General features: G+C 43.6%; 3 long non-coding RNA genes across 3 annotated transcripts in view; all 3 read right to left on the bottom strand.

The window, feature by feature from the left end:
- Positions 1 to 11703: 11703 nt before the first annotated feature.
- LOC137858323 (uncharacterized) lies at positions 11704 to 14418 on the bottom strand. The gene is made up of 2 exons (XR_011097646.1): positions 13955 to 14418; positions 11704 to 13064 (listed from the first exon to the last, which is right to left on the bottom strand). It is a non-coding gene; the product is annotated as an uncharacterized lncRNA (long non-coding RNA).
- A 2487-nt stretch (positions 14419 to 16905) lies between these two features.
- Positions 16906 to 21091, bottom strand: LOC137858321 (uncharacterized). Its single transcript, XR_011097645.1, has 3 exons — positions 20993 to 21091; positions 18971 to 20002; positions 16906 to 17550 (listed from the first exon to the last, which is right to left on the bottom strand). It is a non-coding gene; the product is annotated as an uncharacterized lncRNA (long non-coding RNA).
- A 1677-nt stretch (positions 21092 to 22768) lies between these two features.
- The window catches only part of LOC137858716 (uncharacterized), a 175155-nt gene continuing 171979 nt past the window's right edge, over positions 22769 to 25944 (bottom strand). Inside the window, exon 3 of the long non-coding RNA XR_011097945.1 lies at positions 22769 to 23549. This is a non-coding gene — a long non-coding RNA (uncharacterized lncRNA). The remainder of the gene's footprint in view (positions 23550 to 25944) is intronic.

Consider the following 25944-nt stretch of genomic DNA (forward strand, 5'->3'; position numbering starts at 1 on the left):
GCCCTGGAGGACTCGGGCCCTGGAGGACTCGGGCCCTGGAGGACTCGGGCCCTGGAGGACTCGGGCCCTGGAGGACTCGGGCCCTGGAGGACTCGGGCCCTGGAGGACTCGGGCCCTGGAGGACTCGGGCCCTGGAGGACTCGGGCCCTGGAGGACTCGGGCCCTGGAGGACTCGGGCCCTGGAGGACTCGGGCCCTGGAGGACTCGGGCCCTGGAGGACTCGGGCCCTGGAGGACTCGGGCCCTGGAGGACTCGGGCCCTGGAGGACTCGGGCCCTGGAGGACTCGGGCCCTGGAGGACTCGGGCCCTGGAGGACTCGGGCCCTGGAGGACTCGGGCCCTGGAGGACTCGGGCCCTGGAGGACTCGGGCCCTGGAGGACTCGGGCCCTGGAGGACTCGGGCCCTGGAGGACTCGGGCCCTGGAGGACTCGGGCCCTGGAGGACTCGGGCCCTGGAGGACTCGGGCCCTGGAGGACTCGGGCCCTGGAGGACTCGGGCCCTGGAGGACTCGGGCCCTGGAGGACTCGGGCCCTGGAGGACTCGGGCCCTGGAGGACTCGGGCCCTGGAGGACTCGGGCCCTGGAGGACTCGGGCCCTGGAGGACTCGGGCCCTGGAGGACTCGGGCCCTGGAGGACTCGGGCCCTGGAGGACTCGGGCCCTGGAGGACTCGGGCCCTGGAGGACTCGGGCCCTGGAGGACTCGGGCCCTGGAGGACTCGGGCCCTGGAGGACTCGGGCCCTGGAGGACTCGGGCCCTGGAGGACTCGGGCCCTGGAGGACTCGGGCCCTGGAGGACTCGGGCCCTGGAGGACTCGGGCCCTGGAGGACTCGGGCCCTGGAGGACTCGGGCCCTGGAGGACTCGGGCCCTGGAGGACTCGGGCCCTGGAGGACTCGGGCCCTGGAGGACTCGGGCCCTGGAGGACTCGGGCCCTGGAGGACTCGGGCCCTGGAGGACTCGGGCCCTGGAGGACTCGGGCCCTGGAGGACTCGGGCCCTGGAGGACTCGGGCCCTGGAGGACTCGGGCCCTGGAGGACTCGGGCCCTGGAGGACTCGGGCCCTGGAGGACTCGGGCCCTGGAGGACTCGGGCCCTGGAGGACTCGGGCCCTGGAGGACTCGGGCCCTGGAGGACTCGGGCCCTGGAGGACTCGGGCCCTGGAGGACTCGGGCCCTGGAGGACTCGGGCCCTGGAGGACTCGGGCCCTGGAGGACTCGGGCCCTGGAGGACTCGGGCCCTGGAGGACTCGGGCCCTGGAGGACTCGGGCCCTGGAGGACTCGGGCCCTGGAGGACTCGGGCCCTGGAGGACTCGGGCCCTGGAGGACTCGGGCCCTGGAGGACTCGGGCCCTGGAGGACTCGGGCCCTGGAGGACTCGGGCCCTGGAGGACTCGGGCCCTGGAGGACTCGGGCCCTGGAGGACTCGGGCCCTGGAGGACTCGGGCCCTGGAGGACTCGGGCCCTGGAGGACTCGGGCCCTGGAGGACTCGGGCCCTGGAGGACTCGGGCCCTGGAGGACTCGGGCCCTGGAGGACTCGGGCCCTGGAGGACTCGGGCCCTGGAGGACTCGGGCCCTGGAGGACTCGGGCCCTGGAGGACTCGGGCCCTGGAGGACTCGGGCCCTGGAGGACTCGGGCCCTGGAGGACTCGGGCCCTGGAGGACTCGGGCCCTGGAGGACTCGGGCCCTGGAGGACTCGGGCCCTGGAGGACTCGGGCCCTGGAGGACTCGGGCCCTGGAGGACTCGGGCCCTGGAGGACTCGGGCCCTGGAGGACTCGGGCCCTGGAGGACTCGGGCCCTGGAGGACTCGGGCCCTGGAGGACTCGGGCCCTGGAGGACTCGGGCCCTGGAGGACTCGGGCCCTGGAGGACTCCTCTTTGTAAACGGCAACTTAATTGTAAGTATCTACAGAGACTTTTAGAGTCTATATTCATCATAGATAAATAAGGCACTGGTACAGTGGCATGCATCAGATCTATGCCATGCACTCATAAGATATATGCCTGACGATGAGAACCTAAAGGCATTAAACCTAAAATAGTTGGTTATGAACCTCAACTTAAGACAGGAGAGACAAATCCTAAATCTTAGTGCAAATATGCTTCTAAGTAGCTTTGTTTTGCTTATCCCCCATAGCTGAACGTGAGAAGCATTCAAGAAATCCAAGCTGGAAATGGAAAAAAATAAAATAAAAAAAACAAGGTCCACACTTACAGACAAAAAAAAATGTAAAAAATAAAATCAGACAAATCCCCTTTATTCTCTTCTACGCTGTCTTTGCCCACTTAGTGCAGAGGCATACCTTTGTAAGTAGGACTTAATTCAGGCACAGATATGATAGCTTTGCAGAATCAAACAATCAACATGCAACTTTCAGCACATACTTACTTTTCAAAGTAAACGTTCAAGAATAAGAACTAATTTTTTTACAAGAACTGACAAGCATTATCTAGCTTCTTTATGCTTTGCCAACTTCACCTCATTTTTACATCTCACTTCCAGGAGGCAGGCTTTTATATGAAGCTGTGTTTTCATACACTCAGAAAAAAAAACAAAGCGATTGTATCTTTGACAAGCCAGACTGCACGAGCATGGCAATTATACCATACTGTACGTCTCCTGAGGGACAGGAGTTAATCACATCACAACATCATTTTGAGAAGATAAGCAGTATCTTAGATGTTTTAAGGTTTTCCCTGTTCTGTACATCTAGCTGACCAAATTGGTGCCACAAACGACTGCTACCTGTGGAAAGCAGATTTGATTAAGTGAAGATAATCTGTGATATTGTTCTTTAGTCTTAGTAGCAGATGCTAGTTTTGATAACATCAGTATATTGGAGGACTCGGGGCCCTGTTACAGACACGGTCAAAGAAATTCTCAAGCTCCCCAACCCATATCAAATTTTTAACCCAGGAGCACTTACCTGCCAGCTTCGGAATTTTACTTACTACCACACAACTTCATGGGGAAGTAGCACCACCAGGGTTTTCCCATTCTGAGTAGTCACCACTGATGTTACTAGCTCATAGAGTGTCCCAAACTATTTCACAGAGATTGTAGAAAACACGATGAAAAAGCAGCCTACTTGGGAACACTGAGTCCATTTCACAAGGACACTAGAAAAGCACCCTAAGTAACCTGAACCTCAAACTCCCCTGGAGTGGCAAGTCTTCCCATACTCCTCATGCTTCCTTTATAGCAAAAGTCAAATGATCCCCACCTGGCAGATTTCACTTCACATGTGTGGAGTCATGAGACCTTGAGGAATAGGCTCATCAACCTAGGTTTCAATGTTTAAGGTTCCATTGCTCCTTATCGCTAATAGAAATAACCTGGCTTAGTGGTTAGAGTTGACCTAATGAATTAAATACAAAAGGCATGTAAGGCTCATATTTCTGCTAGTCATTCTGTGAGGAAAATTAGTACAGAGCCTGTTAAAATAAGATCAATAAACTTAAATAAAATAAAAAAGAAAATGACCTAAAAGGCAAAATTGCCGTCATAGATTTTCATCTGTCTAGTCAGGACAGATAAAGAATATAGCAATCAGAAATACTTTGCTTGACATTAATGTTGCTTAAATTTGCTTTTCTGAGATCTCTTCTTTATGCCGGACTTTTAAAAATCTAGCGCCATGACCTCTGTGAGGAATGTGTTAACAATTCGTGTCCATAAAGAACAATTCTGTTTGAATCCTGTCTTCCTCTGGGTCCTGCACTGGCAATTTAATTCTTGAACCACAGATGCAGTGTGTCCCAGTCTCCCCCTCATTCTAGTCAATTTATCACGTCTTCAGAAAACACTCCTTAAATTTATGAACCTGTTTGCTTTTGTTATTCCGGACTTCTGTTTCTAACAGTTACAGCCTTTTTTCCTGTCTTCTTCGAGATTAACTTAACACTGCTATAGATGTGTCTGTGAATGGCTGGGGAAGAATGTTTTAATTACTCGTGAAGCGTCAAATAAGAAAGCTGTTTGTGTTTGATGTCTGGGAGTTTCAGAACAACTGATAACAACTAGTGACTGTTATGGGATACTATGTGGATCTTTGGTATCTGGCCAGGGGGCCAAGAGATTAAGAGGAAGGAAAAAGAAGCTGAAGGACGGTTGGGAGACAAGACCTGCAGAAAGTGTTCTATAAACTTGGAATTGTGCCAAGTGAGTACAGAGGTGAGAGGAAGACTACGAGCCTTCAGCATGAAAGACCCCTAGAGACCCCCAGAGGAGACTGATGCGCATGCTCCAGTAGGAGGAACTGGACCCCGGAAGCTAATTATAATAATCTATTTTTTTAGAAGTAGTAATGAATATGTATTAGTCTAGGAGCATAAAAATCAGCTGCTTGATGTAACACCAGCAGAGTCAGATCATGCTTCACCATTTTATTGCCTGAATAGCCCAACTTTTATAGTGAATTTTACAGGGGTGGACAGTGTTTCAGACAAGATTATTGGTCAAAAGCACCCAGACAAACCGTTAAGAAAATAACACCACCTGCAAGAAAAGAACCCCCCCCTTTTGATTAGAAGTTAGGAAAACAACCCCCTTTGTGCTTAACGGTCGCGTAGACCTGGTCCTTGAGGCCAGCTGCTGATAACAATATTTTCTGAGTTCCTTATTTGGGTGATGTGGGAGTCATTGCCGTGGGAGCTTCTCACAGTTACTCTGGCAGCTTGGTTTGCTCAGCTACAGCAGGCCCTGAGATTTCTAAGGCCTACCTCTGGTTGCTTAAAGCAAGCTTAGATCGAACAATTATGCCAATTCCCAACAGAATATAGCAATCAGAAAGACTTTGCTTGACATTAATGTTGCTTAAATTTGCTTTTCTGAGATCTCTTCTTTATGCTGGACTTTTAAAAATCTAGCGCCGTGACCTCCGACTGCAGTATTTACTTTGGCTGCACATAAACTATCATGTATAAATGCCAGGATACGGATCCTCACTCCCTGTTCAGGTCAAGGACCGGGCTGAAAGTTTTGGCTTCAGTTTGGTTACATGACTACATTGCTGTTGTCATGGTTTCCCCTAGCCGGCAGCTAAGCACCACACAGCCGTTCGCACAGCCGTTCATTCGCTCAAGGCTTGTTGGAGCTGTGCCAGGGGGAACAATGGCAAGGCCGGGGGATAAGGCAATGGCCCAGCTGAAGTGCATCTACACCAATGCACGCAGCATGGGTAACAAACAGGAGGAGCTGGAAGCCATCATGCAGCAGGCAGGCTACGACTTGGTTGCCGTCACGGAGACGTGGTAGGACCAGTCTCATGACTGGAGTGCTGCAATGCCTGGCTATAAGCTCTTCAGAAGGGACAGGCAGCACAGAAGGGGTGGTGGTTTGGCTCTCTATATTAGAGAGTCTTTCGATGTTGTGGAACTCGAGGCTGGGAATGGCAAGGTTGAGTCCCTTTGGGTTAGGATCAGCGGGAAGGCCAACAAGGCTAGCGTCCTGGTCGGGGTCTGTTATAGACCGCCGAACCAGGATGAGGAGACGGATGAGGAGTTCTACAGGCAACTGACAGAAGTTGCAAAATCATCGGCGCTTGTTCTCATGGGGGACTTCATCTTCCCTGACATATCCTGGAAGCACAACACAGCCCAGAGAAAGCAGTCTAGGAGGTTTCTGTGGAAGGTAGTTTCCTGATGCAGCTGGTTAGTGAGCCTACCAGGGGTGGCGCCCCGCTAGACCTTCTCTTCACAAACAGAGAAGGACTGGTGGGAGATGTGGTGGTCGGAAGCTGTCTTGGGCAGAGTGACCACGAAATGGTGGAGTTCTCTATTCTTGGCGAGGCCAGGAAGGGGACCAGTAAAACCGCTGTACTGGAGTTCCGGAGGACTGACTTTGAGCTGCTCAGGACACTGGTTGGTAGAGTCCCTTGGGAGGCGGTTCTGAAGGGCAGAGGAGTCCAGGAAGGCTGGGCGCTCTTCAAGAGGGAAATCTTAATGGCGCAGGAGCGGTCTGTCCCCACGTGCCCAAAGACAAGCCAGTGTGGAAGAAGAACGGCCTGGCTCAACAGAGAGTTGCAGCCTGAGCTTAGGAGAAAAAAGAGGGTTTACAATCTTTGGAAAAAAGGGCAGGACACTGAGGAGGACTATAAGGATGTTACAAGGCTGTGCAGACAAAATTAGAAAGGCCTAAGCTCATCTGGAGCTCAACCTGGCTGCTGCCGTTAAAGACAACAAAAAATCTTTTTACAAATATATCAATGCAAAACGGAGGATTAAGGAGAATCTCCATCCTTTACTGGATGCGGGGGGAAACGTTGTTACAAAAGATGAGGAAAAGGCGGAGGTGCTTAATGCCTTCTTTGCCTCAGTCTTTAGCGGCAATACTGGTTGTTCTCCGGATACCCAGTACCCTGAGCTGGCGGAAGGGGATGGGGAGCAGGATGTGGCCCTCACTATCCACGAATAAATGGTTAGCGACCTGCTATGGCACTTGGATGTGCGCAAGTCGATGGGGCCGGATGGGATCCACCCGAGGGTACTGAGAGAACTGGCAGAGGAGCTGGCCAAGCCGCTTTCCATCATTTATCTGCAGTCCTGGCTATCGAGGGATGTCCCAGTTGACTGGTGGCTAGCAAACATGACGCCCATCTACATGAAGGGCTGGAGGGCAGACCCGGGAAACTATAGGCCTGTCAGTTTGACCTCAGTGCCAGGGAAGCTCATGGAGCAGATTATCTTGAGAGTCATCACGCAGCACTTGCAGGGCAAGCAGGCAATCAGGCCCAGTCAGCATGGGTTTATGAAAGGCAGGTCCTGCTTGACGAACCTGATCTTCTTCTATGACAAAGTGATGCGCTTGGTGGATGAGGGAAAGGCTGTGGATGTGGTCTACCTTGACTTCAGCAAGGCTTTTGACACCGTTTCCCACAGCATTCTCCTCAAGAAACTGGCTGCTCTTGGCTTGGACTGGCGTATGCTTTGTTGAGTTAGAAACTGGCTGGATAGCCGGGCCCAAAGAATCGTGGTGAATGGAGTCAAATCCAGTTGGAGGCCGGTCACTAGTGGCATTCCCCAGGGCTCGGTGCTGGGGCCGGTCCTCTTTAATATCTTCATTGATGATCTGGATGAAGGCATTGAGTGTACCCTCAGTAAGTTCGCAGATGACACCAAGTTAGGTGCGTGTGTCAATCTGCTCAAGGGTAGGAAGGCTCTGCAGGAGGATCTGGATAGGCTGCACCGATGGGCTGAGGTCAACTGCATGACGTTCAACAAGGCCAAGTGCCGGGTCCTGCACCTGGGGTGCAATAACCCCAAGCAGAGCTACAGACTGGGAGAGGAATGGTTGGAAAGCTGCCTGGCAGAGAAGGACCTGGGAGTATTGGTTGATAGTGGGCTGAATATGAGCCAGCAGTGTGCTCAGGTGGCCGAGAAAGCCAACAGCATCCTGGCTTGTATAAGAAGCAGCGTGGCCAGCAGGGCTAGGGAAGTGATTGTCCCCCTGTACTTGTCTCTGGTGAGGCCGCACCTCGAGTACTGTGTTCAGTTTTGGGCCCCTCTCTACAAGAAGGACATCAAGGTGCTTGAGCGAGTCCAGAGAAGGGCAATGAAGCTGGTGAGGGGTCTGGAGAACAAGTCCCACAAGGAGCGACTGAGGGAGCCGCTTGTTCCTCCTGGAGAAGAGGAGGCTCGGGGCGACCTTATTGCTCTCTACAGGTACCTTAAAGGCGGCTGTAGCGAGGTGGGGGTTGGTCTGTTCTCCCACGTGCCTGGTGACAGGACGAGGGGGAATGGGCTAAAGTTGCCCCAGGGGAGTTTTAGGTTGGATCTTAGGAAGAACTTCTTTACCAAAAGGGTTGTTAGACATTGGAACAGGGTGCTCAGGGAAGTGGTGGAGTCACCATCCCTGTGTGTCTTTATAAGACATTTAGATGTAGAGCTCAGTGATATGGTTTAGTGGAGGACTGGTTAGTGTTAGGTCAGAGGTTGGACTCGATGATCTTGGAGGTCTCTTCCAACCTAGATAGTTCTGTGCTTCTGTTGCAGTCTCCCAGCTCAGAGCCAGCCACCTATTAGTCTGGCGCAACGGATTTGTGTGTTCCTTGCACTAGCTGTTCCTTCACCTCCTCTTCACATACAAGGACACGCATCTCTTTCACGCTCCTTCAGGAGTAAACAAGCCAGGAGAGATTAAAGCCTCTTTCTTCAGGTCAGTTATATCCCTGCCTTTGGTTTCAGTGAGATTTCAGGCCCTAAAAACTCAAGTGTCTTCTGGACGGTGTTTCTTCTGGTAGGATGATTTAATTTCTCTTTGAAGGCTTACGGGGATGTAGTAGCAAAAGCAAAGGCATAAAACGGTACCTGAGGCACAGGCTACTTTTCAGCCTGCAGCAGACTACAGGTATGATATCATCCTTTGATATCATACCTATATCATATATCATGTTACCATATCAAGAAACATAGAAAACTGCCTGTTGCTTCTTGGGTTTAAAGTTTTCCCTTAAAAGGTGTATGCAAAGGTGTAATCAGCTGTCTGAGTACAATTCTCACGTATACATGAGCATTTTCCTCTCCCCTTCCCAACTTGGAGTGCAACAGTTTTCATCATACTGTTATAAATTCCGAGTCAACTTAGCTTTATGAGATTTATTTATGGGGTTAATAAAAAAGGCAAGTAAAGAGCGCTGGGTGCGCGGGGAGTCTGGGCTCCTCCAACACGCACACACGTTACATCAGGCGGCAGCTTTTTCTGCTCCTAGGCTAATACATGTTTATTACTACTTCTAGAAAAGGCAGTGTTATTATAATTAGTTCCCGGATTCCGAACCCTCCCACTGGCACATGCGTATCAGTCCCCGGTGGTCCCTCTGGGGGTCTCTCGTGCTGAAGGCTCATAGTCTTCCTCACAGGCTTTGTCCTTCTCCTTCTCCTTTGTCCATCTTGGCTGGATATCAGGCTTGCCTCTAACTCTATACAAAAAAGAGAGAGAAGCACACCTTTCTACTCTGTCAGCTACTGGCAGACCTAGAGAGAAAAAAAAAAAAAAAAACAGTTGTTAATTAAAAAGTAATGTTGTTTTAAGGCATTTCACCAAATATGTTAATATTTTGTAGAAACCAGACAACAAATGAAAGGGAAGAAGAAACAGTAGAAGGTACTTGCATGACCTTAATTTACACGGCAACGGACAACAACGACAACCTGCAATGATTCAGAAGTGCCTTACACCATTCACCCTTGAGACAGAAAACTGGGATTCCCATATGATGTAAGGGGAGTGCAATCCCTCTCAAAATACAAGAGCCTGGGGGACGCTACTGAGTACTGAAAATGTTAAGGGTAGGCAGCACCGAACTCAACAGAGAAGGGAGGCCGAGTCTCCCTGGCTGTTCACGTAACAGACAAGAGCCTCAGCTTTTAGCCCTAAGCAACGATTCGTAGTGCCAGGCGGGGAACTAGTTCTTCTTAAGCCAGGGACCATTTCAGCATCTTTAAAGCTACAGAAAGGCTTGAAGGCTTCTGTGGAATCATGTTCCTGGCGCAAAAATCTGGGGACCAGGACTGGGCAAGTGGGGCACAAGTGTGCTGGGGAGCAAGCTCTCAGGGCTGATTACCAGGGCTTTAAACCAGGTTTGATGGGGGAAGGGAGGGGAGCTAAAGGTGGCAGAGAAGGGCTGGGGGAAGTCCTCACTACTGTTATAAATGGCTCAGTCTTCAAAATAGGACTATAATCAAAGTTTACAATTTATTAAACGAATAGAGGTAAGCAAACTGCGCTGGGTGTGCCGGGAATCTCTGCTCCACCAAGATGCACACCAGTTACATCAAGCAGCTGATTTTTATGCTCCTAGGCTAACACATATTCATTACTGCTTCTAAAAAAAAAAACAAACAGGGTTATTATAATTAGTTTCTGGAATCCAAACCCTCCTACTGGAGCATGCGTAACAGTCTCCGGTGGTCCCTCTGGGGGTCTCTCATGCTGAAGGCTCATAGTCTTCCTCCCTCTGGTCCTTCTCCTTTGTCCAGCTCGGCTGTAAGAGACTTGTGCAGCATCACCTGCAAGCTTTGCCTTGTAGTCGTTCTTCAGCTCTCCCCGTCTCCTTAGTCTCCTGGCCATATATCAGAGACTTGCATAGTGTCCCATGCAATAGTCATAATAGTTAGCAGCTATTCTGAACCCCCCCAGATATCAGAGACTTCAAGTAAAAGCCTACAAATACATTTCCCTTCAAGCTCTCTATTGACACGAATCGCTAAACCATTCCTTTGCAAGGTACAAGAACTACATACATGTACATTAACCACTCTGTTTTTCTTAGACTTATGGTTATAGAAGGGCTTGTAGGACAGAAGGTCACATTCATCATACCATGCAGCCCTAGTATTGTTCCATATTGACACGAATCAGATGAACACATTTCACACTACTGTCACTGTTGAAGACAGGGGAAAAACTTCTGAGCTCTCCCATAGGATTGTCTGGCTGACTGGCTGAGCTCAGAGAGTGGTGATTGGCAGTGCCAAGTCCGACTGGAGTCCCGTGACTAGCGGTGTTCACTAGGGGTCGGTGCTGGGTCCAGTCTTGTTCAATATCTTCATTGACAACCTTGATAAGGGAATAGTGTCTGCCCTCAGCAAGTACACTGATGATACAAAGCTGGGAGGAGTGGCTGACACTCCAGAAGGCTGTGCTGCCATTCAGCGAGACCTGGACAGGCTGGAGAGCAGGGCAGGAAGACATCAAATGAGGTTTAACAACAGCAAGTGACGAGTCCTGCACCTGGGAAGGAACAACCACATGTATCAGTACAGGCTGGGGGACGACCTGCTGGAGAGGAGCTCTGAGGAGAAGGACCTGGGGGTCCTGGCAGACGACATGTTGACCATGAGCCAGCAGTGTGCCCTGATGGCCAAGAGGGCCAATGGGATCTGGGCATGCATTAAAAGGAGCGTGGCCAGCAGGTCAAGGGAGGTGATCCTCCCCCTCTTCTCTGCCCTGGTCTGGGACTCCAGTCACCTGGAGTACTGTGTCTAGTTTGGGCTCCCTGGTACAAAAAAGACAGGGATCTTCTGGAGAGAGTCCAGCAGAGGGCCACAAACATGATACGGGGCCTGGAGGAAAGGCTGAGAGACCTGGACCTGTTGAGCCTTAAGAAGACTGAGAAGAGAATTCATCAATGTGTATAAATACCTGAGGGGTGGAAGACAGAGGGATTTGGCCAACCTCTTTTCAGTGGTTTGTGGGGACAGGACAAGAGGCAATGGCCACAAAATGGAGGACAGGAAATTCCGCACTGATGTGCAAAAGAACTTCTTCATGGTGAGGGTGACAGAGCAGTGGGACAGGCTACCCAGGGAGGTTCTGGAGTCTCCTTTTCTAGAGATATTCAAGGCCCATCTGGACGCCTACCTGGGCAGCCTGCTCTTAGGAACCTGCTTTGGCAGGGGGGTTGGACCCGACGATCTCTTGAGGTCCCTTCCAACCCCTACAATTCTGTGATTCTGTGAAGTGCTTACAAAGTGAATGCAAACCTGTTTGCATTTTTTTTCCCCAAAGACCAGTATCTTTAAACTGTGAATCATACCAGGTATAAGCATTCTTCACTGCAGAGGGAATAGCTGCTTTTACTTAATGTCATAGAAGTCAACTCTTTCATTTACTTTGTAATTCTAAGAAGAAAAGTTAATAAAATAAGAAAACCCTAATAAAAAACAAACACAGGGATAAAATATTTTAAAAATAATAATTGGAAAAGTACATGTGTGTGTTTCTTCTTACAGCTAGCTATTAATCAAATAATTTGATTCTTTGGCTTTTAAATTGATTCACAACTGTGGTGCCTACACAGTATAGCGAGAACACAATGTTATTTGGGTGGTTATACAGACTCCGACAATATTATTAAACGCTTTCACTAGATATACCATGAACTCACTGCAACTACATCACCTGCTGGCAGGGACTAGTACCCGTGAGCTCTCTCTGATTTCCCATTCTGCTGGGAAAGGAATCTTTTTTCCTGACTCATGCTGTGTAAACAGGTGCCATCAAATAAAAAGGCATATGGCATCAACGTGACAGCACCATCTCGCAAGAAGGGCTTCCCGTGGCTGGTGGCACATGTACCATCACTCAGGCTGTCCCTCTGAATGTGCTGAGAGAGAGCAAATAACGAGACCTGAGCATCCCTGTCAGAGGGAGTCTGAGGATGAGACCAGGAAACAAACAGTCTGCTTTGATGTGCAGCCACTGGGAGTCAAATAATTACCCCTGAGAAATGAGCTTATGTTTTGAAAGCAGCTGAATGACACAGGGAGACTGTGTCCTCCCATGAATTGTACTATTCAATTTCTCTGCTTAAATGTGAAAAGCAGAGAAGGGACTGGAAGGATGGAATTCATTGAACAAGAAAGGGAAAGGACAGGTTAATACTGAATAGCTGCAGTGCAGTGAGGTTTCCCTTTTTCTTTTCCCACTTTGATGCTCTTATTATCAGATTACAGAATGAAGCCACCATCTGCTCATTACTTTTCTGGCCTTCTCATCTTGCAGTCCCTTTTCTGTAGAGTGTCACCCTTGAATTCTTCATCAGGATGAGTGGAGAACACCTTCAGTTTTATAGAGGGTATCGTCTTTTATTTGTGGACATGCTTTAGGAGATGTAGGTTTCAATTCTAGCAAGGTGAAACGACACGCATCTCCCAAGCCTGCACTTCCCCAATGAAGGCTTGAAAGAGCAGACAGCAGCACAGGCTGAATACCAGAGACCAGCTTTTTCAAAGCCCCTACACTCAAGGTCCCAAGTATACAGAGCTTGAGGTAGGGTCAAGGCCCTGGTTTCTGACTTCTAGAAAGGAGCAGGAGTTCATCCATCTCTTCTTGCTTGGTGTCTTTCACAGCTTCTTGCTCAGTGCGTGGGCCTCTTCAATTGCTTGGAAAGCATTTGGTTTTCTGTGCTGGTGGACGAAGCCATGTAGCTAAGTGTAGCAGCCCTGATCACCCTGCTGGAGCCAAGCAGCTAGTCCATAAGTGCACAAGGTGGATGGGATCTCTTATCTCTATCCCAATGTAAATCACAATCCTTGCAACTCTAATGGAGCATGGTTATGGAAAGTCTGGCAATTGAAAACAAACAAAAAGAAAAAAAGAACTCCTAACCTAGTGACTCTATATACCTTAAAAACAAACAAACAAACAAAAAAAAACACACACTCAAAACACTGGAGAAGCTCATGAACATTATTATGTAAACATACATTGGAAGAAACTGCATGAGCATGCTTTATGTAGAGCTCTCTTTGGAGACTTATCATATGTGTTTATATGCATTTCTGAGATACCTCAGGGCATGTCTGCTGCACAGTGCAGTGGAGATGCACAAGCTAAAGGTAACTCTAAATGAACTAAATCTGGTACCAGAAACCATACAGCCACTCTAAGGGTAAATCTGCTCTGTTATACCTTGTTTCATCAGGTTAACACAGCTCTGTGGATGGGCTAACATGATCACATTGCTTCTGCTATCTGAATTAACTCATGTCAATTATCTTTGTGTATATCAACATTGAATGCTTCTGTCTTCTTCTTCTTTTTTTTTTTTTTTTTTTTAAATATATGCCCCAAATGATATCTTAGACCTTAGAATAAAATAACATTCAATTCACACAAAATTAAATCAGCTTGAGAAGTTGTACCTTCAGATAAGGTACAAATTTAAAATATAGATTTCTACATACTGAAAATACAGAAACCAGTGACAATTCAACTGAGACTAATAGCAATTAAACTAAACATAATTATATCTTTGAAACTTGCACAAAGGGAGGAAGGATAATGTGCCCAACACATTCATATTCAGCAGCTTAATGTTGTGCATGAATACGCCATTAGTAAGCCATAGGAAAAACAGTCAAATTGTTTTCCCTTAGCAGTTTTTGTTACTGTGCTTGAAATAATACAAGTTAAAAATCATCTGCATGCTACATTCCCTGGACTGGCTCCTCACCTGGTGCGAGCAGTCACAGCTCCATCAGCTCCTATTTTTCTACAAGCAAAGAACAGAGGTTTGCATGTAGATGCTCACTGAAAGTATCCAATACTACTGGAAAAGCAAATGTAGCAGCCCCAATACCTCACCCAGTAGCTGATTCTTAGTACAAACACCATTTGCAGTTAACACTGCTTCATTAATTAATCATAGAATGATGAATTGGATACTGGTTTCCCTACCTGCTTTATTTGGAATAAGACATCTACACACAAGTAGCTCCCATTAAAGCTAATCAGTGTGACCTTTTAGCATGCTGTAGAATTACAATTTTGTGCAAGGCTCAGATGGTAACTCCAGGCAGCTGCCACAGTGCACCAGCTGTAGGATGTTACTCCACACCTCAGTGACACAAGAAATACACCCACTTAGGTTTCAGTACAAGGTCAGATAAGTTAGCTGGGCCTAGCCATCCAAAGAGGTCTCAGAAAATGAACCGGGATTTGTTCTGAAGCAGAGCAGGATACGGCCATGCAATACCTTCTGCTATCAACTTTTTGTGGCAGCAGCAATGCCTGCTACAGGATGTTAAGAATCAATAGGTAGGATAGAGAGAGAAAGAAAGAAGGAAACTCTAACATCACATATACAAACCTGTTTCAGAGAGATCTGACTAATGCTGTCATCATTACTTTTTAATAAGTGCTGGAAGATCAGGGATTTACAATAGTAATTGAATAATATACCTCATTTTAGTACCATGAGTGATATTCACAAGGCTCCACCACAAATTTTATTTTGTTCACGGAAGCACCAGCAGACTCCCAGCTTGGTTTGAAGGCTCATCAAGCAGAGCTATCCCCAGGGGCTCAGTGAGTAGGGATGAGCAGACTGAGAACTTACGCACAGTTTTCTGCCACGTGAAAAACACATCACACTTATTTTCTATTATTTTTAATGTCAGTTTCTCAGCTGTTTCTCACAGTAGAAAAAATGTACCCAGCTCCTGTTTAAAGCAGGGTCCTAGTCTGTATGCTAGGATTTCCTTTCCTTTAATTTTGTGACAATGGTGTCTTGTAACAGATTTTTGGGATTGTAAACAATGCCTATCCCTTCAGGCACCTCCTACTCTTAAATTAATATATACACAAACATTCAGAAAATGGACAAGCAGGAAATGCAAATTTGCCTTTATTTATTTATTTATTTATTTAACTGTCAGGTTTTGGTCATCTGTGTTGCTAATGTTTGTCTGTTTGCTTGTTTTTTAAAGTCATTCCTACTAAGTGGTGGGGACTGAAGGCAGAGGCAGTACTGTAGGCACAGCTCACCCTGCTCTGTGTCACCTGGTGTTTTCATGTCCTTATTTCACCTCATACCTACGTACCTCAGAGGAACACTGGGGCTTTTCCACAGCGATGGGAGTTCACCAAACCAAGGTGGCACACTACAGCCAACTCCTGAAGTTAGAATAAATCTGCATGAAATGTTGAGGCGCTACCATCAATTCAGCTGTGCAATCATTTGGCAGCTTTAGCTTATTTAGCAACTAAAATCAATTTTTAGCAACTAAAACCCTTTCAATTATGTTTTTATTCCTTTTTTTTTTTTTTTTTTTTTTTTTTTTAATGAAAAACCTCCTCTAAGAAAAAAGAAAATCTCCATTGCTCTCCAGAGCTGTGGCAGCAGAGCCCCTCAGTGGGGCCACCACGCATGGTGCCAGGTGATTGCTTTGCGCGAAGAAACTGCAGCAGGGTGTGAGGAGTGCACATTTCTTCTGCCCTGCCTGCCTCGATCAGGTGACCATGTTGTGGGATGGGTTGGGTGGTGGCTGGGGGGCTCTGTCTGCATTCTTTGATAAGCATACAAAGGTTTTTTGTGAATTTGATAAGCTTCTCCTACTTAACTCTTGATATATACTTATACCCAAATTTTATTCTTTGAACAAAACATGACTGTAAAGATATCAGAAACAAAAATACTCTATTCATATCATAAATTCAAGCTACATTTTATCCCGTGTTAAGGACCAATGTGTTAATTATTGCATGCTTCTAAAAATGTGGCTAGGTGGACAGGCCATTCAACTTGCTTTTTCAAGCTTTTCCCCATAGTTTATCTTTCTAAATAGTTAACCTAAAAGAAAAGGAAATATATATATATATATCCCCTCTTCTTTCTTTTGCTTTCCTGTTGTACTTTATCTGATTACTTCATCAGGCAGAAGCAGCCACACAAGCCTTTAACTAAAGGATAAGTTAGTACAATGGTTTCTCAGCTGCTGAATTGGCATTTGGGTGTTGTGCTCATCTTTCACCCCCTCAGCAATGGAGAGGGAGAGATGCTGTCTGAGTGCTCACAAAGAATCTCATGTGAGACTGAAGCATAAATACTTCAGCACAGATGGTATCATCATAATGTACTGGGAAGGACCTGGCCATATACAGTTTACCTTATGCTTAATAGACCTGAAACATTAAAAACATGTACTAATTAATTCTTCTGAATTTCTTCATTGTGTTGATAAACCTTTTGGTTCTAATGCCATCACAGAACATCCAGCACTTGGCAGGATAGTGAGTGCCCCTTGGAACTCAGGGATCTAGGGGCTTATTCAGCTATGGGAATTCATCTCAACAGAGATTAAAAAGTTTAGAAGGTTGTTTGAAAATATCATATCTTCTGAGTTTAAACACAGTAACAATGCTGGGAAGAACCCCTGCAGAATTTCACAGAGAACTTTATTATAAACAGAACAGTTATCTAATCAAAAAATAAAATAAAAAATTATAGTAACAAGAAAAGTAGCAATGAAATTCTAAGCTTAGGCATCTTTGTATTAAAATATTTAATTCCTTTGTAACAGCTAACTAGTGTTGTAGTATGTATTAGGATTTGTGCAAAATGTGATACAAACGTTCTTTAATACTTTAATAATAGTAAAGAGCATCTCTTCACTATGTGAAATCAACATTCTCAAAAACAGAAACAAAACCAACCAAACAAAAACCAAGAACAACAACAAAACCCAAAGTCAAAACCCCAAACCCAACAAACAAGTAGATATTACAGCAAAACATAGACCTTGAAAGAAGACAGTCAGAAAGGCTTTAACAGTTAAGCAGCAAGTATAGAGGGAACTGACTTCATTGGAAAGCAGCAACATTATGGACAATGCGTCTGTGGGCATTCTTAGTATCAGAATGTGTGGCCCACTTCAAAACATTAATGAACATTTTCCAGACTGTCTTTTTTCTTCCTATATCAAAACTTCTTCAGGTGGTATGTAATGAACAGACAGCACTTTAATCTAGAAAAGAAGATATTTCAGTCAATAAGTAAAGTTGCTGTAAATAAATAAATACAAGGACTTTGTAATGGCAGTGACAGTACGTATGTAAGTCGGTATGATTTTAAATAAAATTTAGTGGACTTGGCATGTTTAAAAATATATATTATTTAAAAACAAAACAAAATGAAACACAGTAATTGGCAAAATTGTGCGTTCAAAATAATGAAAATAAATGCCAAAATGTTGATGCTCCTTTGATAGTTTTAGCAGTTGTAGTGTTTTTGCACACTGAGTATTCCATAGCATGATCTCTTGTCCTTACCTAAAGAGAGAGATAAGATCTGTTAACATTTGTTGCCCTTTAAATTACTACGATATATTGTCTAAATTTGTACTTAGAACAGTATTATCCAGAAGAAGACATCATAACAAGCCCCTTTAGAAATATGTTCATCATGTCACAAATTGTTACATATTTTAATTACCTTTTCTTAGCACTACAGCAGACCTTCAAATTAATAGCTATTGCAAACTATAGGCAAGCAGTAGGTGCCTGACTTAATTAACTCTGACTCTGTGTGATGTGATTTGTATCTCAGCATTGCTTGTGCTAAAAATGGGCACTGGCTTTCCTATGGCATATGGCTCTGTTTCTCCAAAGGGCTGTGATATAGCTGCTTTAGGATCTAGAATATTTTATTGGTATTTGATGATTTAGTTTCATTATGGCCTGCAAATTAGAAGACCTGTGAGAACCAGGACAAATATGCAGAACAGGGAGTAACGCAAAACTGAATGCATTGTTGTTTTCATGAAGGCCTTTTACAAATAACAAATTGAAAACATTTTTTAAAAGGAATACCAGAATAGATTTGCTGTATGGTCTAAATACATACAGACTGTATGATGACATGGGCAGGATCTTCAGAAGGGCAGAATCCCTTCTCAATGGGATGGGAGAATCCCTTCATAATGGGAACATACTTGATTATTATTTTATTTTTTTTTAATAAATAAGTAAAAACAGAAAATTGAGATTTTGTTTGTTTCAAAATGTGCAGTTGTGAAGGTCCCTTTTTGATCATGGTGAAAAGACTTCTACATTTTCAGGCGTAAAATGAGGCACTAAAGCATATGCAAACATGGTAGCTTCTGTAACATTTTGCTGCAGAATATGAAGTCAGGTCCATTCCAGAAAATGTTATGTAGAACAGATAACTAGCAACATTATATCATTATAAGCAATAAAACTATAAGCAACAGTTATATCAATACCTAGAGTCATGCTATGCTTTAATAACTGATATATATTAATATATATATATGATTTCTCCTAACATGTTAAATTTGAAGGGAGGCAGAAAAGTCATCTTGCAGTTATTAGCTGTACTTTCTATTTTGAGTTGAGTCCTTACAATCTTTGCAAAGTACAAATGTTCATATCTCCTATGAAAAAGGTTTCCAAATAAGCCTTTGGCAATATTTCTGAACAAAGAGCGGCCACTGTAGAAATAAACTGGCTTTGTGTCTCAAATCTCCATGGGTTTTAAGAGGCAAAATGACTTCAGCAGAGAAAGTAGGTTAAAGCAAGGACAGACAGCCTCCTTGATTAGTGTAACTGAAAATAAGCACAAACACTCACCCTGTTCAATGCACCTAAGATTCAGTAGTTCTAAAAAAAGAGCATAGGTCAAAACAATAAAATTATTCAGCTTTGCAAACACATTTTCCTTAATTCTTACCTGGAGAAGGAGTCCTTCAAACTGTGACTCAGCTTTAAACTGGGTTTACTTTGCAGATGTCTTTTTAAAAATCTTTTTTGATATGATCTTAAAATGTGAAGGTGGTCTCATTTTGAACATTTTGAACCTTTTTGAAGGTGGTCTGGTTTTGTTAGTTTGTTTATTTTTGTTGTTGTTGTTTAAAGCATTTGATCATTGTTAATTTGCTTGTATTGTAATTAATAGGTTAAATAATGTCTTGTTAATCAGTTATTTTTAGAATTTCTTCTTTCAGGCACAGATATTCTAGGAAATTAAATGTATTCCTATTTTTTCCTACTCTTCCCTAAGCAAAAAACGTTCCTATTTCCTACCACACCACTTGTTAGGAATATGGATTTTTCTTCCTTACTTCCTATCTACAGCTATAATAAGATGTTACTTGTTGAAATCCTTTCATGAGTTCCCTAATACATTGTTCCACTGCATCCCAGCTTCAGTTATGAATTACCTTGAGTGTTTCAGTTTTGAAACTGAGGAGTTTTCATAGCTAAAAACATGCTGATAATGCTTCTGTCACTTCTGTGTCATTCTCTACAGTATCACTGTGTATCGCTGTTGGAAACTAAATTCTGAGAACAGAAGTCTCTTCAGAAGTCTTTTGCTTTTCTTGGCTTTTCTCTCTTCTTTTCTAGAGGAAACAGTGCCTCCAAGAGCTCCTATTTAGGGAGGGGCAGTTTAAGACAATTAAGTCAATTATCTTATTCACCGTTGCATTAATCTCTAAAAAAAAGTCTTCTCAGCAGATGTTGGTTTGAAGGACAGGTGAAAGACAGTTTGTTTTCCTTATTTTATGCCCACTAACAAAGTTAGCTAAATGACTGAATTCTTCCAGTATTTCCCATATGGAGACCTCTGCTGAAGTGAATGTCTTTGCTAGCATCTTGAAGGAATGAAGGACGCGCCGTCTGCTGGGGCTGCAGAACGTTGTTTCTTTATGAGCTTCTTCATTGCCAGGCTGGTTTTGTCATTTGCCAGTTGACATCAGGACAACTGGTGGCAGTCCAGGAGACAGCAGGAAGCAATGGTTGTTTGTTTGTTTGTGGATAAGCAGAGAAGAAAGATGGCATGAAGTGATGAAGAACAAAGAGAGAATAATCAAGAAACAGCGTTAGCTACAGCATAGCCATAAAAATATGTGTAACAAGCCTCTTAGCCATTTTTCCTAAAATACATAAACACACACGCAAATAATCATGAATAATCTCTAAATCTCACAGAGGCAGAATTAATAACCTGAAGTGATATAATACTTTCGTGTGTTTTTTTGTTTGTTTTTTTTTAAAGTATGAAGAGTCATCACAACTTTTTAGAAGTAATACATAAAAGTTGGTGAGCAGCACCACAACTGCTAAAAAGTGAGGAATCATCATCATATTATCTAGTAAATTTATCATCCTCAAGGGTAGCTTTTTAAAAGCATAGTTTTGAAATTACAAAATGATAGTTTTTCAATGAGCCTTTACATTCAAAGAGAACATGAGGGAGAGGGGAAAGTTAAGACAGAGAGGGCATGATAACAGAAAAGGATGCCACTTGGAAAAAAAAAAAAAGAATTCCTTGACTAACCTTCATATTCAGTGCAGTATTTAATTTAATATATTATTAGTACTACAGAGAGCAAGCAGTCATGAGTAAAAAGGAAAGAAAATAAAAGGATGGAGAAATTGCCATGGGTAGCTACATACAAAATGCAGGAATCAGCAAAACCAAGCAAAAATGGACAAAGAGATGCATATTGATGGGAAATCTAAGGATTTCCTTTCCTTCTTGATGGAGACTGGATGGTCAACTTCTTGATGGAGAAAGTAGTTGCATGCATTTGTCCCAAGATACCATTTTACTTTTGTACTGCAAGACAGTGCTCCATATTTAGCACTAGTTTTAGGGGGGGTTGTGGAAAATTAATCACTGGTTTCAGTCTGCAAGCTAGTTTTGTAAGTGTAGTTAATTATAATCAAAAGCTACCAGTGGATTACTCACCACATACAGCCAGGACAATTTCAACTACAGATCTTCCTGGAAATGATGATACTCAGTCCAATCTGATGGCTGGACAGTATATCGTATTATTTAAGGAAAAGTAGAAATTGTTATGGTTCATTAAAAGGTGCTAAAAAGGTGCATGATAGTTATGCTACAGTTTTTTGAGTGAAAGGAACATTTTTTGCGTGAAAGTCTTCAGAGCAGAGAAATTTCCCACTATTTGTTTTGTTGTGCTTCAGAAAATGAGGATTTCTCAATAAATTAAACACTACTGAAGAACTACTTGACTGACATCAACAGCTAAATTTCTTTCCCTGATGGTAATGATCCTCCAGTTCCACACGTTGACTTGTTGTCCTCGGAAGATCACTTCAAATGCATATAAACACATAAAAAAGAGCAAAAAATATATTCTTATCAGTGAACTCCATGCCCATGACAAGTAATTCAAAATAATTTCAAATGAGGGGTAACAGCATCTGCCTTGCATAGCAGCTCCCTTATGTGGTAGTGACAAATTCACAAAATGGAAAGGAAGAGCTCCCTCCCCAGTCCTCTGTACCACAGTCACTAACATGGGCTTTGCAGCGTGGTGTAGTCTGGAAATTTGTTCCTTTTAGCACTAACCCCTTTAAACATGAAACTTGACCAAGTGTGTAAAGTATGCTATCTGGTTTTCTGGTAGAGCAAATAGTTGTGCTCATCTTTAAATTTCTTGACCTTGACAATAGTAGTCAACATTTACCATCTTGAATTGGTTTCATCAAAATGTGATCCCACACAGCAAGTCACTTGCTGCAAAAATTTGTGAGCATCTCTCTAGTATTACTCCTTCTTGAAACTAAAGTATTCCATTTTTTTATTTTTTATTTGAGGGGAAGAGGTCTTTGTATCTTTTCCTTCTGTTAGGAATAATTATAAATAATTTCCCTGTCTCTAGAAGTAATTTCTCCTTGTCAACTGCAAAAAGCAGACATTGCTCTTGATTTTATTTCTATGTGACAGTAAACTTGCCAAAGACAAAATGATGTGGAAGAAAAGGAGATAATGGCTGGGTTTGTAACTGCTATGGAATGAATATTACAAAATATGGGAGAAAGATGACCTCTGCTTAGAAGACTGCCTTCTCATTAACAGATGGCTGTAGTTCAATGATTCCACTGTGGTGTAAAGAAGGAATCAAATTAGATGTGTGAAACTGTCATTGCACTCTGTGTTTCTCTGCATAGTTCCAGCTTAAAGCATGTTGTTCCTTTTATACAGTCCCTCAGATTGCTGCGTCTCATCCTTTCCACATCAAAGTACTGTCAGCACTTTTATAGTATAAAAAGGATGTAGAGATAATGTTACATTACATTCTCTTCAAACAGCAATGATTTGTACACTTGCAGCATTTCTTTTTTCTGGGAGTTGTAAAAGAAGATGCATTAAGATGAGCAGCATCTAAAAACTGAACAACACCAGAAATATCTATTTAAATCTAGACCAAAGCAGCTCTGGAGGGATGGTGGAGATTTCAGAAAGTCAGTTCTTCTCAGGTGCTATCTGAATTATATTTCAGTCTTCCTAGACACTCGTTAAGCAGCTATGCATAAATGATCTGCAAATGTTTCACATTGCATTTACTAGCCATGTTTGTTTGCCATCATCTATGTAAGAGGCTGTCACAAAGGGATAAGGCTTGATCAGCATGTGGAATCTGAATTTTTCTTTCACAAAGAAATTATATAATTTATTTTTTATCTCAAATTTCAAAGATTTCAGATATTTTCACAATAGGAAATAGAGTGACAAATCAAATTCTCAAAATGTTGCATTTCATTTTCAAGGTTATACAATATTTCAGACATTTTTTCAAATTAAAAATGCAAATCATTGCTGTGAAAGAAGGTGAACACATTCTTATAGAAACAAAGTTCAAAAAGACAGAAAAATGACTATTTGGATAACAGTTTTTTGATCTCAATGGAAGAAAAATGAAATCATGGGTATAAATGTCTAGGTCTACATGTATATATAGTATGTCTGTCAGATCCATCTCTGTCTAAATACTGTCCACTTTTTTCTCATAATTATAGAAAATTTGTGCTCACAACTAATTCTTCCTTCCTCAGTTATCTTTCTTTCCCTGACCTCATTAGCATAGGACTGTCCATCATAGGCCTTTGGCTGCGGATGAACGCAAGGGAGGAACACTCAACCAGTAATATTTCATCTCACACAGAGGTCACACCCAATCTTGGCTGCATCAGCATGAACTGGAGAAACGCAGCTGAGGTCAGTGGGCTTACTTGGGTCTGAATTCAATCGTTACTCTGGTGCAAGTGCGATGGAGGCCAGCCCATAGGCCTGGTCCTACCATTGACATGCAAAAGGCAGCCGTGGGGGACCTCCGTTGCTGGCCGGCCATCTCGGAGGCCGCCTGGCACACATGGTTCTCCTTGGCATGGCCATGCAGAATGAGCGTGCAACAAGGCCATGGCGTGCTAGTTACTGCGCCGTGTGTTGCTACATGGCCAGGGCATTCGGCAGAGGTCAATATTGTTATGCAGTCCTGCAAGAAATTGAACAAAATGCAACTTAAATACACCTCTCCCAGCTCCCATCATTATGCCTCTGATAACCACACGGGCAGCTGGCACCCTGTTGGGGTAATCTCTGAGTCTGGTAGGAGTGCTCTCAAGTATTGCCAAGTCCCTTCCATAATCATTATGATACTTTTTGTATCTTTTATGTTTCTGGAATGGCTGTTGAGCCTTTTTGTTCCGTTTCAGTCCCTGGCATCTGTGGGCACTGGCACTGAAGCTGACCCAGTGGGATGCCTGGAAGGCAGTGCTGTGCCAGGTTAAAGAAGGGCCACGTCAGTTCAGATAAACTGAAGCTTCCCGGCACCCACCCTGGCACAGCCACCTTATCAGGGCAGGCTATGGACACACGCTGCAGCCCCCTTTCTGTCTTCCTCTGTCTTACCTCCTACTGCCAACAGGAAATTATGAACAAAGTAATATACTGCAGCAGTGTAAAAATTACACTTCCCACCTTGTGTGTTGTTACATCACTTTTTACACAGATAATTTAACCCAAAGTTTCCCATACTTCCTATTAGTGGAAGTTCCCTCAATCGTTCTCATAAGGGTACCCTGTTAGCAGAACAGCACAGTATGCACCACCTTTAATAAAAGGCATAGCTTCTTACGAGTCTCCTCTCTTTTGCCATATGTATATTATTTCAGATAATGACTACCACTCTAAGACAAAATGGCACTGAAATAGATTTTTATCCTTGGTGCTCTGCTAGTGATTTTTCCTCTCCAGTAGCTGATGTAAGTAAGTGTAAAGAGCAGAAGTATTGATTAGATGGCTAATCCTGAAGGCAAAGAGTGACATCAAATTTAACAAGCCAACTATTCCTCCATTTCTTTTTGCTCCATGTTTTTTTTTACAACTATTTCTCCACTTACTGTGCTAAAGTTGGCAAATCTCTGAAAAAAAATAAGTAAATACATAAAACCAAGATAAACTCATTGATCTATGAGAAGCAGAGGATAAAGACTTGTTCAGATTGATCAACAATAAATATTAAGAATTGGTTGATTTTTTGAGGTTTGCTTTTTTTTATTTAAAAAAAAAATATTATTTATTTATTCAAATGATCAAAATACCAACTCAACTTTGCTGTATATTGGAAGCAACTTAGCTCGTTCATTGAAAAAGGGGGAATTCCATCATGGACAGTATTTTCTTCACTGCACTTGACACTTTTTTTGGAAAAATCTCTCAAGTAGGACAACTTTCCTATTCCTCATTTAGCTCCCCACTACAAATGCCATATGACATTACAAGCTGTTTTCATGCCTGCCATATCAACATGCTGCTGCTATAACTGAGGGTGGTCATTTTCTTCATCTGTAATGCTTCTAGTCAACTTGAGCATATATCTGTTACACATGTTCTGCCTACTAGTTATGTAAAAATACTAAACCTAAATTCTAAAGAGAAAGCTGCCAATTCATTTATTATCACCTCTTCATTAAGCTCTTCCAGTTAATAGATTTAATATAAATTATAAAGGTACCAAATTAAAGCCAATTTTTCAGGCACACCCAGTTTTAGTTAGAATTATGAATCTTTGCTGAATACCCTGCTGGCAAGAATAACAAACAGGATAACAAACAATTGCCTTTGCTCTAGCCCAGGTACCCTGAAATATTCAGAGGAGTTACTAGGTAATGTCTGAAGAGGGATTAGCACCTGTACCTGGCGCAAAAAAAAAAAAAAACAAAACAAAACAAAACAAAAAAAAAAAACATGTAAGAAGGAAGATCATTACTAGAGCCTCTGAAGAGTGGCTGGGGCTAATAGGTCAAAATGAAGGGAATTTCTTCACATCAATATTACAGACTGAAATTATATGAATTAATGAAAAACATACTGAGGACACTGAAGGTAGTTAGAAACCATTATACTTCTAGTGATGGTGTACAAAAGGCTGCATCACAGCCATGCCCTCAGGGGTTGTTGTCACACTGTGGGCCATATGCTTTCAAGTGTATCAGGAATTAATAAAGCCCTGACTCTGCTTCCCCCCACACACCTCCACAGGTCAGCCAAATCATGGCATGCTCTCTCACAGTGGTGATACTTTGAAAATCAAGTCTAAATACATATTTTTCTAACGGGGCCACATAATAACTATCAACACATATCAAGGCAGTTTACATAGCAGCTTTGAGATACAAATATCCTAGCAGTTTCCACAAATCAGTGCACAATGAGTGAAAAATGTCGGAAAACTGCAGAGAACATCCTTCTCAAAATAGCATTAACTGTGACCAGTGAGCTAATCAGGCATGCAAGTGGAATTCCAGATTTATGTATGGGTACACACTAAGTAATTTTAGGGCTACTTTGATCTAACTAACCTCCTTTCCACAGAACTTTACTCCATC

This window comes from Anas acuta, chromosome 6 (genome assembly GCF_963932015.1).
Source record: "Anas acuta chromosome 6, bAnaAcu1.1, whole genome shotgun sequence".
NCBI classification, from domain to species: Eukaryota; Metazoa; Chordata; class Aves; order Anseriformes; family Anatidae; genus Anas; species Anas acuta.